Source organism: Podarcis gaigeae (genome assembly GCF_964106915.1).
Source record: "Podarcis gaigeae genome assembly, chromosome: 4".
Classification (NCBI taxonomy): domain Eukaryota; kingdom Metazoa; phylum Chordata; class Lepidosauria; order Squamata; family Lacertidae; genus Podarcis; species Podarcis gaigeae.
This window is the reverse complement of record NC_139677.1, coordinates 56374730-56389203: the sequence shown is the minus strand read 5'-3', so window position 1 is coordinate 56389203 and position 14474 is coordinate 56374730. Positions and strand designations below refer to the sequence as shown.

General features: G+C 41.6%; 1 pseudogene across 1 annotated transcript; it reads right to left on the bottom strand.

Moving 5' to 3' along the window:
- Positions 1 to 8676: 8676 nt before the first annotated feature.
- LOC310844055 (claudin-8 pseudogene) lies at positions 8677 to 9342 on the bottom strand (annotated as a pseudogene). The gene has a single exon. The product of its transcript is annotated as a claudin-8 pseudogene (transcript).
- Positions 9343 to 14474: the final 5132 nt, after the last annotated feature.

Below are 14474 nucleotides of genomic sequence, written 5' to 3'. Positions count from 1 at the left end.
TATGTGCAACTAATGTTATTGATCACATTGCTGAGCATTATTTTTGCTTTGTTTTTAAATTATTTGCTGGATTCCCTGGAAGCATAAAGGCCAGCTGCACTGGATCCTAGCACTGTGTAAAATAAAAATGGTATCATTGCTTGCAGCGGTCTTCATCAAAGTAGACTTTGAGGACTAGACATAGGTTCTTCTGTTTGATGATAATAAGACACAAGGAGTGAGGAGAGAGCAAGGCTTTAGAAGAAGCACGGCAACAAATCGATCATTTAAATTGCAGTAAGTCACCAGGGCCGAAACTTCGTTCCAGCAGACCTGCAGTGAATTAGGAGCAGAGTGAGAAAGCTATTGCCAAGGGTCATGCCAAAGCCCAATATACTGCTTTAGAACAAAGGCTTTTAAAATTATTAATGAGTAATTCATATTAGTCAATTCTTTTTAGTATTAAAAAGATACAGTGGGAGGGGAAGAAGAAAAGAATCAGGCTGATTATTATGTATACAATTCTTGGCCTCCAACGCAAGGTTCCTGCTGTGAGCCTGAGATGACTGACAACTCATTTTTTCAGCCTAGCCTTGCCAAGCACCAACTTTCAGCACTGATGTCACCAGTGGCAGGACCATTCTGATAAGGGGGAGATACAGGATGGATCGCCTTCCATCTTGTTGAACAACATCCTCTTTGCTTTTGAAGTTGCTCTTAACAATAACAAGAACACATTCCTAATGCTCTTTAACTTTTCAAAAATACACTAGAACAATGTGAATAAAGCAGCTGTGAGCTAGAAAGTGGCATTTATTGATACTCAAGTCTGCAGAACGCTGAACATTAAAGTGCCTGCTTAGTGGAGGCCTGACAAGGATTTGTGATGTTTGTATATTTTGCCAATAATTAGAATTTGAGTTCAATATATCTCCTTCCTTGATTGTCACATCTATGTATGTTAAATTGTATTTTACTGTTTTCTTCTGTGATTCTGGGCTAGTTATAGAGATTGATTTGTTTGTTGTGCACAGTCTCTGCATAAAGGTATTAGAAGATACAATGCAGGCTTGCAAATAATATATCTCAAGAAAAGAGTGTTTGGCAAGAGTTTATCTGGAGCTCTAAAAGTTATGGCAGAACAGGAAATGGAAAAGGTAAAAGCCTCATTTTGAGGGGGGAGAACTGAGTGAGAGACGTAGGCTGAAGGAATGCAGGAATAAACAACCAGAGCCACCTTTGAAATATTACACGAACAACACAGTACAGTGGAAGTTGAAATGTCAATTCATACATTTTGTTTTTGGGCAAAGAAAATGTCTGAAGTGCTGCAAACGACCAGCAGGAAAAAAAGGAGAGAGAGATTGCTGGAAAACACCATGGCCTTGAGGATGTTGCTGAGGAAGAAAAGTTTATTTAGTGCTTTAAAAAAGAAGAAGCTGCTTTGTGAGAGAAGTCCTATGGAGTGCCCTCAAGCAGGGTGCAAAGCAAGGAGGAGGAGGAGGACATGCAGCAGCAGGCACAGGGCAAGGAAGGCACCCTTTGGATGGACATAGTAAAAGAAAAGAAAATGTCCCACCACCAAATTGTTGGGGCTGCATTCGTAGTTGCTTGGGGGCCCACATCAGTCATGCAGGCCAAGGGTTCTTCACCCCTACAGCAGGGTATGGTGCCAACAACAATAACAGAACCCTGTCTGGCCAGTATCTGAACTCATAAATTCTCCTTCATGCACAACTTTGAGATCTACCTCTCTTTTTTGCTTTTCTGCAAATAATAATAATAATAATAATAATAATAATAATAATAATTTATTGTTTATACTCCACCCATCTGGCTGGGTTTCCCACTCTGGGCAGATTCCAACAAAATATTAAAATACAATAGTCTGTCAAACATTAAAAACTTCCCTAAACAGGGCTGCCTTCAGATGTCTTCTAAAAATCTGGTAGTTGTTTTTCTCCTTGACATCTGGTGGGAGGGCGTTCCACAGTATGGGAGCCACTACCGAGAAGGCCCTCTGCATGATTCCCTATAACTTGGCTTCTCGCAGTGAGGGAACCGCCGGAAGGCCCTCGGCAACTCAATCATGATTTTCAATAATTTCATATGATCCTCCAGCGGTGGCTCATGAAATATAATTTCAAATTCACTGATAAATCATGCACAGGAAGTACCACCTCCAAATTCCTAACTCTTCAGACACAAAGCAGTTCTCAGAATCAAACACCTGTTCATAACAGAGTACCACTGCAGTAACATGTATGGAGTATGGAATCAGCTTCCGGTGTCCTTTGGAACAAAACATTTCATTCTGTATTAATGCTTTGCCTCCTTTGCTATACACAGCTAATTTATTGCTGGGAACCAACAGCAAATGATGATGTTTTGTTTTTCTTTCGAAGACTATTTCCACACACTTCTCAGATGACATTCTGCACTTTCTGGGTGTGGTGGCAGTGATGAATTGAGAGCAAGGAAATGACACATGCACTGTTGTATTTGGTGGAGCCTCCCCTAAAACAATAACTTCACAATATATATACATTGTGATGTGATGGAGTAATTTAGCCAATCATTCACCAGACCTGTAGATGGTAATGTTGTGCAGAATCTCTCAAGCCAGTCAGGTGATGAAAATCAAACCAGTATGCCAGCCTTCCTCAACCTGGTGCTTACCGAATAATCTGGACTCCAAATACAATCAGCCCCAGCCAGCATGGCCAATGGCCAGGGATGATGGGAACTGTAGTTCAAACCATCTGGAGGGCACCAGGTGGGTGACTGCTCATATGCGTCATGGTTTCCAGAGTCATCCTAATACAGTAGGGATAAAGATTGGGGTACAGTTTAAAGCTCTTCCACCCCTATGTCTCCTGTATCTGTTGTGTCATCCAGATCCCTCCCCAGAGATGCCATTATCACTACTTTCCCTGCCCCAAAGACTGGATGGGAGAAAATGGAATGAGAAAAGGGCTCCAAGTAACCATAGCATTTCATGATCTCAGCAGCCGTCATGATGTAGCTCAGGAGCCCTGCTGACTGGATTGACATCCATGTCCCAATATGGGTCAATCCTTCTGCTTATCCACCACTATCACAATGCCTTCATAGACTGAAGAAGGAAATTTATATGCATAAAGAAAATAGGCTAATGGGTTTTATATGATCCTCTGCAATCCCCACGTTAAGCAGCATCAGACAAAGAAGCATATTACATGAACAGATTGACTTCCGCTGTTCAGGTGAATTGTAAGGTATCTGAGCATGTTAAGCTTTTGCTCTGATTCATGCTAATTGGGGGAAATGCATGCAAGAATACAGAAGGCGATATCTGAGTCTGAGGGCTGAAGCTCTCACTCTGAGAGGGAACCATCTGGCACTCCATCATGAAATCTCTAATGAAAACATCATAGATCAGTCTGTCCATCACCTAGGCATCTGACAGAAATTGAAATGCAGATTTACCCATCATCTTTCATCTGGTAATCATAGGCAACATAATAAAGCACGGGAGACTGAGACCTGAAATTGATTGCACGTGCCCCTAAACTGGGTAACATGGATTTCAAAACACTTCTTTGAATTAGGTCAACATTTGGTGCAAATGTCACTGATATTTTCCTTCTATTTTAAAAATCTTTCCCAACAAGCTTTTATTTGGGGTTCAAGGTAAGAGTTACCTTGCAGACAAAACCCTGCAGATCATAAATAGGACAGGAGGCAGTTGCTATTCTCTTTACGGTATTTAATGCTGCAAGTGGAATTCAAAGGACAGCAGCAGCACAATAGTACAACCTCTCTTGGGTGGTTTGGATTTGTACTTCTAGAAGAGCCAGCCCTCCTCCCACTTCACAGAAAAAGCTGTTTATTAATTTGAATAGGATTCCTGCACATGGCAGGAAGAGAGCTTGCTGGAGCAAGAACCCCCCCCCCCCCGCAAAGAGTACTCATTAATGGTTACTTGTCATCCTGGGGAAAAGTGACTAGTGGGGTGCCACAGGGTTCTTTCCTGGGCCTGATGTTGTTCAGCGGCTTTATACATGACTTAGATGAAGGAATTGAGGGGATGCTCATCAAATTTGCAGATGGCACCAAACTGGGAGGCGTTACTAATGCCACAGAAGACAGAATCAGAATTCAAAATGACCTTAACAGATTGGAGAACTGAGCACAAGCAAACAAAATGAATTTCAATAGGGACAAATGTAAGGTTCAGCACTTAGCCAGAAAGAACCAGATGCAGAAATATAAGAGGGGGAAACACTTGGCTTACTAGCAGTACATGTGAAAAGGATCTACTCCTACTCCTAACCCCTACCAACACTATTGCTGATTAAAGGAAGCACTGGAGAGTTGCCCTTCTCTGGTAAGAGTGTTAGGACAGAATCAGAATTCCCACAATCTATGGGCCTTATTCCTCCCTGCCTTAGAAGTTGTTGCAGGAAGTGTAACTTTAATTAGGGTTCATCCTCTCTGCATAAAAACTACTGCAGGAAGATACTGTTTTTTAAAAATCCCGTATCAGCCAGTTGAGGCAGCATGAAACATTTCTTCCTGAGTCCCGCAAAGAGGAGCCAGTCAAAACCTGGGATAATCCCAGGTGGGCAGGCTATGGAGCTTGCTTGCTGCCCTCAAATGAGACTGAACTTGGGGAAATAATCTGATATAGGCATCTCCCAAGTCTCACTAGTCTAAATGTTATGATTGCTGGGAAATCCTAGCCATCATGAGATTTCCTTCCTCAAAGTCTTTCTGTATCTGGGAACCCTGAAGACATTGCAAGATTCAGTCACCTTTCAGCATTCCACTTTTGCCTCTGAGAGTTGCAGGTGGAAGTCACAACCTCTTGCCAGCCCTCACAGACCATCTTGAGAAGCAGGAGGACTAAAGTGAATGGGACTGAGAGTTCTTTGTGCAAAGTACAGTGCTATATTTGGATTGAATCCTATGTCTACATACTTGGAACCAAGCCCTACTGAACTCGGAGGGACTTATTTCTAAGATTGGAGCTGATGCTTTTTTGTGGTTTTTCTTGTATTTTTTACAGCAAGGAGTTTCTTTGAAGTTATCCTAGTCACCTTGAACACATCTATTGTTTGAGATAATATTTGTCGTTTAAAAATCATACTTTATTATCAAAAGGTATTGAAATGCAAATACTTTCCCATCATTTGCATTCCACTCTTTTGGTGCAGTTGTGTTTTTCAATTTACAGTACGAATCATTATGGTGGCAAGCAGCCACTTCTTCGAATCAGATAAAGAAACCTTGATCAAGATGGCACTTCTCTTTTAAAATGTATTTTAATTAGCAGCGCTTGTTCAGATAGCAAGCTTCATTATCTGAATCCATAATGTCGCTAGAAGATAAACATGCATGTAAGCTTATTTTCCCATTAACTCAGAAACCTGGGACGAGAATGGTAAATACTTCAAAGGAGAAGCTTGATTTGTGACTCTCTGCTCCTTTTTAACCCTCAGAGAACTCCAATGTATTTAAGCAGGGTAGAAAGAAGTCACACCTCCTCCCTAGGTGGAAGTATTCATTACCTTGGCAAACAAACTTCCCCAACCCACATTTGCTAAAGTAACCAGCATAGGGGGGCAAATAGGTAACACCACCTGCCAACCTCCCTCCCCCATCCCCACCTGGGCTTATTTCCTATCTAGGAATCAGGCTAAGGATAAAAAGAATCAAACATGGCCCGATGATGGCAGTTACAGTCCAGCAACATCCGAAAAGCACTACATTGGATGCATCTGGCCTCATGTAACAATTAGATTAAAGTAATTGACATGAGTGGGAAACTATAGGGCAACACACACACACATCCTACAAAACACACACACATCCTGGTACCATTCACATGGTTTGGACTACAACTCCCACAAGTCCTAGGCTGTATGGTCAGCGGCCAAGAATGGTGTAAATTGTAGTCCAAAATAACTGACGAGCACCAGGTTGTGGAAGGGTGCCCAACAAAAGATGCACCTTTGAGCTAAATGTACCATAGTTCTGATAATATAAGGAGCTTTCTATGTTTCTGAGTAATGGTTTTGTGTCTCTTTTATACGGATGGTTTTAATTTCATCTTGGAGCCCTAGGTTTAAAGGTGAAGGAGAGATAAATTTATTTTAAATGAATATATATTCCTGTATTTCTGAACACAAGCAATAACGAAAGTGGTGTCGCAATCAAGGCACAGTAATTAAAATAGATCTGACTTACTAATATTTTAATTTGAGATCAGGTCTATGATCTATACGAGCTATTAGAATCGGAAGATAAACTATTGTTCAGTGGAGCAGCAGATGTGACTCCTGTTTTTAATTACACTTGTCACTATTTCACAAAATAGAGCAACTTACAAAATAATATAAAGATTAAAACCTGAACAAAATAAAAACCTACTAACACAACCATATATGTACATGTAAGACATCCTACCCACTGGAAGAGGCCACATGGAGCCACAGTCCTCTGAATTAAGAGTCTAAAGCCTTGGTAAAAAGAAATGTTTTCACCTGGTGCCTAAGAATAGACAGTGATGGGGCCAGGTATGCTTCCCGGAAGCCAGCACTCCACAAGTGGGAGCCACCACTAAAAATGCCCGTTCTCATGTTGCTGCCCTCCACACCTCCTTCGGAAGAGATGCATGGACAAGGGCCTCTGACCCGGAATTATAGTAGCAACTGTCTCAGAACTGTTTTTCAGATCTATCTATCAGCCCCTCTCCATGTCACATGTCAGCAAAGCTTCACTACTTTCATGGTGTTTGATACTGGTTTTTGTCAGCTGTTGGCACATTCCATCTGAGGTACAGTATGTATTTTCTGGCATTGGAAGAAAAAAGTTCATGCTGTCGGATGCAACGGTTGATTTATTCAGGGACAAGTTGATACTGTGACACAATGTTGTAATAACTGGTAATCTGAGATTATTGAAACCAGAAAATGTACATAACTGCATTAGAAAGATGAATTAAGCCTGACAAGTGAGGCTAGCAAATGTTTGCTATTGATTTACTCTCCAAAAAAAGCGATAGGGTTGTCTTTCTTCAAACATAAATGTGTATTTATGCAGTATGTCTGCCATTTTTAGTATCTATTCATATTGATTGATCTGAAATTAGTTTATAAAAAAACTATTGCTGAATTATGAAAAACTGGTCTTTGATTCAGCAGCCCTGGTATTCCTTAAAATTGTATGCTCCATGAAAAAATATATTTGAGTGTGGCAGTGTTTGGATTCCACTCCTAAAACTAGAACATCAAATCCCACCCACTGGATCCCAGGAGAAGGTCTTAGGTTAAATCCCTAGTGTCTGCAGGTGAGGTTCAGAGAGACTCCTGCCTTGATATCCTGAAAATTGCTGCCAGTCATTGTATACAATACTGAGCTAAATGGGCCTGTGGTCTAAGTAAGCTTTATATAGTCCTTTGTTAACCAGGTCTGGGGGCCAGAAATGCAGTTTGCCGCACAAACGTGTGCATCTGCTCACAGAATAGTCAGGTGATATAATAAATTTGATGCCACTTGGCAAAAAGGGCTTCCCTATTACAGTGGTACCTCGGGTTACATATACTTCAGGTTAAATATGCTTCAAGTTACAGACTCCGCTAACCCAGAAATAGTGCTTCAGGTTAAGAACTTTGCTTCAGGATAAGAACAGAAATTCTGCTCCGGCGGCGCAGAGGCAGCAGGAGGCTCCATTAGCTAAAGTGGTGCTTCACGTTAAGAACAGTTTCAGGTTAAGTACGGACCTCCGGAACAAATTAAGTACTTAACCCGAGGTACCACTGTATATAGGATAGTCAATCATTGCATATAAAATTCAAGGACAGCTGTGGCTTTATGTCTCTTACCATTTGAACATTTACTAACAAATTCCTTCTAGGTGAAACTGTGGGCAACTTTATCTTGCACTGAAATTTATCTGGAGTCTGGATAAAATAGCTCCAGGGAACTTATCTGGCTATTCTTGCACACTTTCCCTTCCCTTCCCTTCACCTCTGATTTCATTTACAACCTCCTGAAACAATTTTGACCCATCAAGCTGAATGCCGCCAATTAACTAAATATGGTTATGTGGGCCTTAAGATACCTCTTTCTCCCCTTCCGTTCTCGTTGTCTGAATGCTTGCTACATTGAATAAGAGAACCAGAGGACGAAGCTGCAATTAGAATGCTTTAGTTGTAATAATATTACATATTTTGCCTAAAGAGCCCCACAAATGAAGCCAGGGCCCTTTAGCAGGTTCAGAATATAACTGAAAGCACTTGTAAAAAGCACTGAATCCTAAAGATGGCACTGTGTTTTTAATATGACTTGGAAAATTAGGCTACATTAAACAAACAAAAAAGTTTCTTGCATGTCACATTAAAATGCTGAAGAACCATATTCACCTTGATCCATAGAACTTCAGGAGCAGCAGAGAGTGGTGTTCATATTGCTACCCATGTGGAGACAATGCCTAATGCAGAAGCCAATACATTGGGTAGCAATATATAGTTATGGTGTGTCAAATCCCACACACTTCTGCACATCCAAATAGCAGATCCATGCATGGAAATCTTTTTGCACAACTGAGTTGTGTTTATTGGATCTGGGTGACTCTGGCCTCACTGGTATATATATAGGTTGAAAGAATTCTGCTGTTGTCCATAGCAAGGTCAACATGCAACACTGAAATAATCAGACGTAAGAATGTACACTTAGAGGCATCATCCTGATATGTTCAGGTTTGTTCAGTCTGCGACTGGATGGCGATGAATCTCGGTATCTTCCGGGCTTCTCTGCAGAGCCACAAAAGCTGCAAAATATGGCTCCTCCGCTGATTAGACATGCTGAGGTGATCCAGCCTAAATAGAGTGCAGGTCCCAGTTCACGTTTCCGGCCAAACTGGATTGCTGGATTGTGGAAGTCCTCGATGATGTTTTTGGCAGTCCAGGAAACAGGAATCAGCACAATGACCCCAGTCAGAAGGAAAATTGCTCCAGCTGCCAACAAAATCTTGTTCTTCATCTGCTCATTACTGCCAGGACATTGGATGCACTTTGTGCCAGCAACGGCAATCAGAAAGGCAATAACTGACAGGGCACATGCTGTGCACATTAGTCCTCTGGATGCTTCCAAGGCAGGTGGAAGGGCCAACAAGGATCCGTAGAATTTGCACTGATGCTTCTTGAAATGATTGACGCACACCATCCATAGGCCCTCCCAAATGGTCTCAAAGACTATGATGTTACTTTCTGTGAAGGCAGATACTTTCCACTGTGGCATCAGAGTGACGGTTAACGTTCCAACCATGCCAATGCCCCCAAGCAGCAGGGCCACAGTTTGCAATGCACAGCAAGCCATGGGGCTTCTCAGAAAGTGATGCCCAAGCAAAAATAATTCAGGAATACTTTTCTAAAGAAGATCTTGCATTTCTCCCCAAAACATAAGAATCTTTCCCATAGTTTCTTCATGTGGCAAATGAATTTAAGATGGACTGTGCCTGTAATCCTGAAGAACAAGGAGGAAGAAATCCACTTCTGCCTAACCTGAAGGAGCTTCTATATATTTCGTCTAAAGTTCCACAGTGAGTCAAGGCCCTGTACCTTTGTGGCCAATCAGATTCTGTGCAAGGTGAGTCCAGACATATTCTACCTGACATTGTTGTTTTTTCTGTGTTCAAGTGCTGCTAACATGCTATAATTAAATGATTATGCTCTAATTTTAGATACCCAATTACAGCACTAATAATTATTTTTCAGCAATAATCATTGCATCAGTGTCAAAGCACAATAGCTTAATCACGTTTTCCGGTTAAAAACATCACATAAACACATTTACAATTTACTGGTGACAAAAAAATTGTAAGGTTTATTTAGGTTGAGTTTAGAAGTTTTTCAATGCTGCAAACAAAATAATATGAACGTGTGTGTGGATATATGATACGATACGATAATCTTTATTGTCATTGTCTCATACAGAACAACAAAATTGAAAAAATCTACATCAGACATTCAAAAACCAACAAGCCTGCTATCCCAGCTATCCCAGCCTGGTTAACCCCCTAAAAATCTGATACTCCATAATTAAATACAATATACTCCCATAGAGACTACCTTACACTGCGTTTAAAACCAAAATCGCATTTGGATAGAAACTGTTTCTCAGGTGGCTAGTCCTAGTCTTTATAACCCTGTACCTTCACACACACACACACACACACACACACACACACACACACTTTTACAATGTAAATCAGGGTGGGCAACCTGAGCTCATCCAGATGTTGTTGGCCAACAACTCCCATATGTCCCAACCAGTATGCCCAATTGACAAGAATGGTGGGAGCTGCGGTTCAACAACATCTGAAGAGGTATAGGTTGCTCACCCCTGCTATATGTCTTTTCTAAGTTCTGCCCAACTTTCTCAAGAGATGTGCTTAGTTTGCTAATGGGATCTTAATACACAAAGGGGAAATGTGTGTTTCCTTTGCAGCAGCCACTCCCGTCACCTCCTATGCTGTGTCCTCACCCCTCCAAAGAAGATAGGGGAACCAGTACAGACAGAAGGGGGAGCCAAGAAAAATGTCCTGCCCACTTTCTGATCATGCAAGACTCTGCTGGATCAGTAAGCCTACTATCAGGAAAGGGACATACGGTAATTTGGCAATCGGGAATTTCTAGGCCATTAATGATGCATGAGAGCAGTGTTTCTCAAATAGTGAGCCATGACCCACCAGTGGCTCTTCGGCCACTTTCAGATGGGCCTCGGTGCCGCAGCCTGCCCAGTGCCTCCTCACTTGCCTTTCCCACCATTCAGCCATGACATAGGCTTTTGGTTGGACCAGTGCCAGCACTAGCATCTCCTTGCATGCTGAGTAAAAACAGCCAGGAGTAGGAGGAAAATGTGGCTATAAAAGGACCAAGGAGGAGAGAGAGAAGAACCTGGGAGGTGTTCTGTGGAAGAGGCATGGAAGATATAGTTCAAGAAGAATGGGTGAAGAAATGATAAAAAATACATAGGGAAGCACAGTAACATAGAATTGTAGAATTGGAAGAGACCCTGAGATTCTCCAAATTCTCCTTAAAATGGGGAGAGTGAGTCACAATAACCTCATACCAAATGTCTCCTCTAAAGCTTGTGGAAAGCTGAGCTCTGAAACTTCACACCACAAGAAAAACATGATAGCAAAAGGATTTTGCAATTTCAAAAGATGGAGTAGAAATCAGTAGAAAGGGATGCCAGCTGATTATGCCAAACTCTGTCTCCATCATCTGTCATCATTTTGCAGCTGGCTCTGTCCCTGCACTATCCTTTTGTGATGGGGGGAGGGGTGGCTCAGTAGTTTTCAGCCATCTCAAGTGGACCTTGGATATAGAAAGTTTGGGAATCCCTGCATTTGAGATTGAGAGTGCAGTAGCATAGACTCATTCTGCACTCACTGTGAAGTTTTGTTCTCTCCTCACAATAATATTGTGCCCCATGTTCTTCCCTTCTCCAGGAGAATTGTAAAGCACATGTATGTAAGCAAATATTAAGGTGTATATGTATATATATTAGGTAGCAGTACAAAGATCCTGTGTAGGGTCCAAAGGCCAGGGAAATGTCACTTTCTTGATGGCGTAAATTTCAGTAGCATGAAGGCATTCAGGTTAAGCAGACTTCTGAGTGCCAAAACCCCAAAACTGTCATAAAAATAATGAAACTTGGGGCACAGTATAGCAACATTAATGTGAAAAACAAAACTCTTAATGTGCCCTCTTTTACTCCCCACAAAGCTGTCTCAAATTGTATCAGGGCCACAGTGTCTCTGCAATTTCTTGTTTTCAGCAGCTTGCCTCAGAAAAACTGCCTCACGGATTACCTCGGAAGATGGCACCTACTAGGCAAGTGCAATTTTGCCCTTCCTTCTTGGATGCTTCAAAGGTATTATGTTTTTTGTTTGTTTAGGAATCAGGGATACATTCGCCCTTGCTTAAATTGCCCAAGTTCCTCATGACTTGTGACAGAGAGGCAATTAAAATTGGTAGTCAGGTGAGCCACCTGACGAACTAAAGCTGCTCACATACCAGTCTCTGTAGCTAACATTTGCAATAGAGCTGAAATATTTGAGGAACAGCATTAGACCGCACCAACTAAAAAGAAGATTGTGTTTATTTTTGTGTGTAAGGTGTAACCATGCTGAAAGATACTCTTGTCATCGCAAATGATAGAATAATTACTGGTATTGAAGCCTGAGGGGAGTGAAATAGCAGCAGGACAGATGAGTATAAAGGTATTGTGAATGCCACAAACATAGACTATATCTGAATGTTTTCTCCAGAATTCCAAAGAATATTGTGGGTTTAGTTTGCTATTTATTTTTTTAGCAAACCTGTAAAACAAAGTTGAGTAACAATCTTCATTATTGTTATGGTGTAAAAGAGAAAAGACTGAGGTCCTGGTTCCAGTTTTTGACTGCAAACCAGGTTATTCTGTGGAAAACCCATGAAGGGATAGCTCCCACTCTCATTACTGCTTTGCTATTTAGCAGAGGCTCTGTCGGGCTGCCAAATGGGACAGAAAATTTATTGCCCCTGTGAATCAGTGTAAACCCGCCGTCCTCATGTTTTAACTCTCCCAGAGACTGCATGCTCCCAGCTAAGTTGATGTTCCTGGAACATGTTCTTACATCTAATTCACACATGCAATGTTAGTCATTTGGAAATGCAAATAGATAGAGGCTGTTGCACATGGCAAGCTGTTTCTGTCACTCCTCCCAGTTCTAACAATTTTCCTGGAATCCAGCAGTAAACAGAGCAAACAAAGAGCATTGCACTGCCTGAGATGCAGACCCTTCAAGTGTCCCTGTTTTCCAGGGACGTCCTTGATTTAGAGAAGCCATCCTGATTTCTGATTTGATCCCAGAATGTCCCACTTTTCCTTAGGATGTCCCTATTTACATTGGCAAAATGTTGGAGGGTACAAAGTTATCCGACCCATGAGCTGTCTGAAAGCAATCCTGTACAGGAAAGTTTTTTTAATGTTTATGTTATATTATGTTTTTATATATGTTGGAAGCTGCCCAGAGTGACTGGGGCAGCCCAATAAAATGTGTGGGGTATAAATAGTGAAATTATCATTCTGGAATGGACTATCCCTCTTTTCATCGGAGAAATGTTGGAGGGTATGGAGTTGTGTATCCGCCATCCTCACTCTTCTTCTCACCCCACTTGCTATAAACGTTGTTTTGCTATTGCTAATGCAGCATCATACATGATCTCTCTGCCTCAGCCTCCTGTGTGCCTAGCTCTTACTACTAAAGTTACTTGATTAACCTATAACTTTTATTTTTTATTATTTAAACAAAAACAATTTCTAGCCACAGCAAAATGGCTAGACTTTCCTGGGCCCCTCAGCCAGAATGCTTCACTTTGAGGAAGTACACCGTGGCTCAGAGTGAGGCATGAGGGTGAGACAGGTTTCTTGGAGTCCTGAGGAGCCTTGCCAGGTGGTGGGTGGTGGTGCCAGTAGAAGTGGGTGACCACAAGGCAAGCGAGCAGGGCCCAAGTGTGTGCTAATTTGCTCCTCCCTGGGCCCTGACATTAACTCAGCTAGATTGCACGAAATTGCTCCCGTATGAAAATAATCTAACAGTGGAAAGCATTTCCACAGTTAAAGGACATTTTGTTAGTTCTTCAGCATGGCACACATAACATTCTGCTGCAGTCTAAACAGAGCAAGGTTATCTTCAACATATCAGGACATTGTCACATAAATATGACCAATACCTCTATAAGTAACAAACGGATAGAGTAACTTTGAATATGTTTCTGGGAAAGAACTCTGCACAGCAGTGGGGGTGGGAAGTAGGACAGGGTGGAGAGTCAAGATAAGAAACATTTACTGCAGTGCTGAAGTCTTTGGGGTGGGGAATTTGCTGAAGTCTTGTGGAAGGGAGGGAATTGGCTGGCATCCAGTTCAGCTGGTGGAAAGACTGGAATAGCAAAAAATGTACAGTACGCTCGGAAAATTCTAGTTATATGCTATGTGACTCACCTGATTATAAATTCAGTTAACCTTTTTAAAAATTGCAAGCAGTCTTAGCAGCTATTGTAACATGAATGGTTTGCATTCCCTACAGACCTGTCAAATGAACTAAGCTAAAGTGCACTGTGAGTATTGCATGCATGCACACACAAACACAAACACACACACACACACACACACGGCAAACCTTGTTAGATAGTGTTTATACTTGGATTTGTAGTATTTGTGCATTTTTCCATCTGCCACATGCAGTTCCAGAAAGATGCCAAACTGCATTAGAATTTCCTACTGGACAGCTTGCCACATGCTTCTTCATGGCTGCCATTCTGCATGTTATTGTGGTTACGTATTCTTTACAGTTCTGCCTAGTGCACCCTGCAAATCGCCAGGAAGGTCACACGAAACAGATGAAGTTTAAAATATTTTTATTAAAATGTGTTAAAACTCTTTTCCCACAGAACAAACAA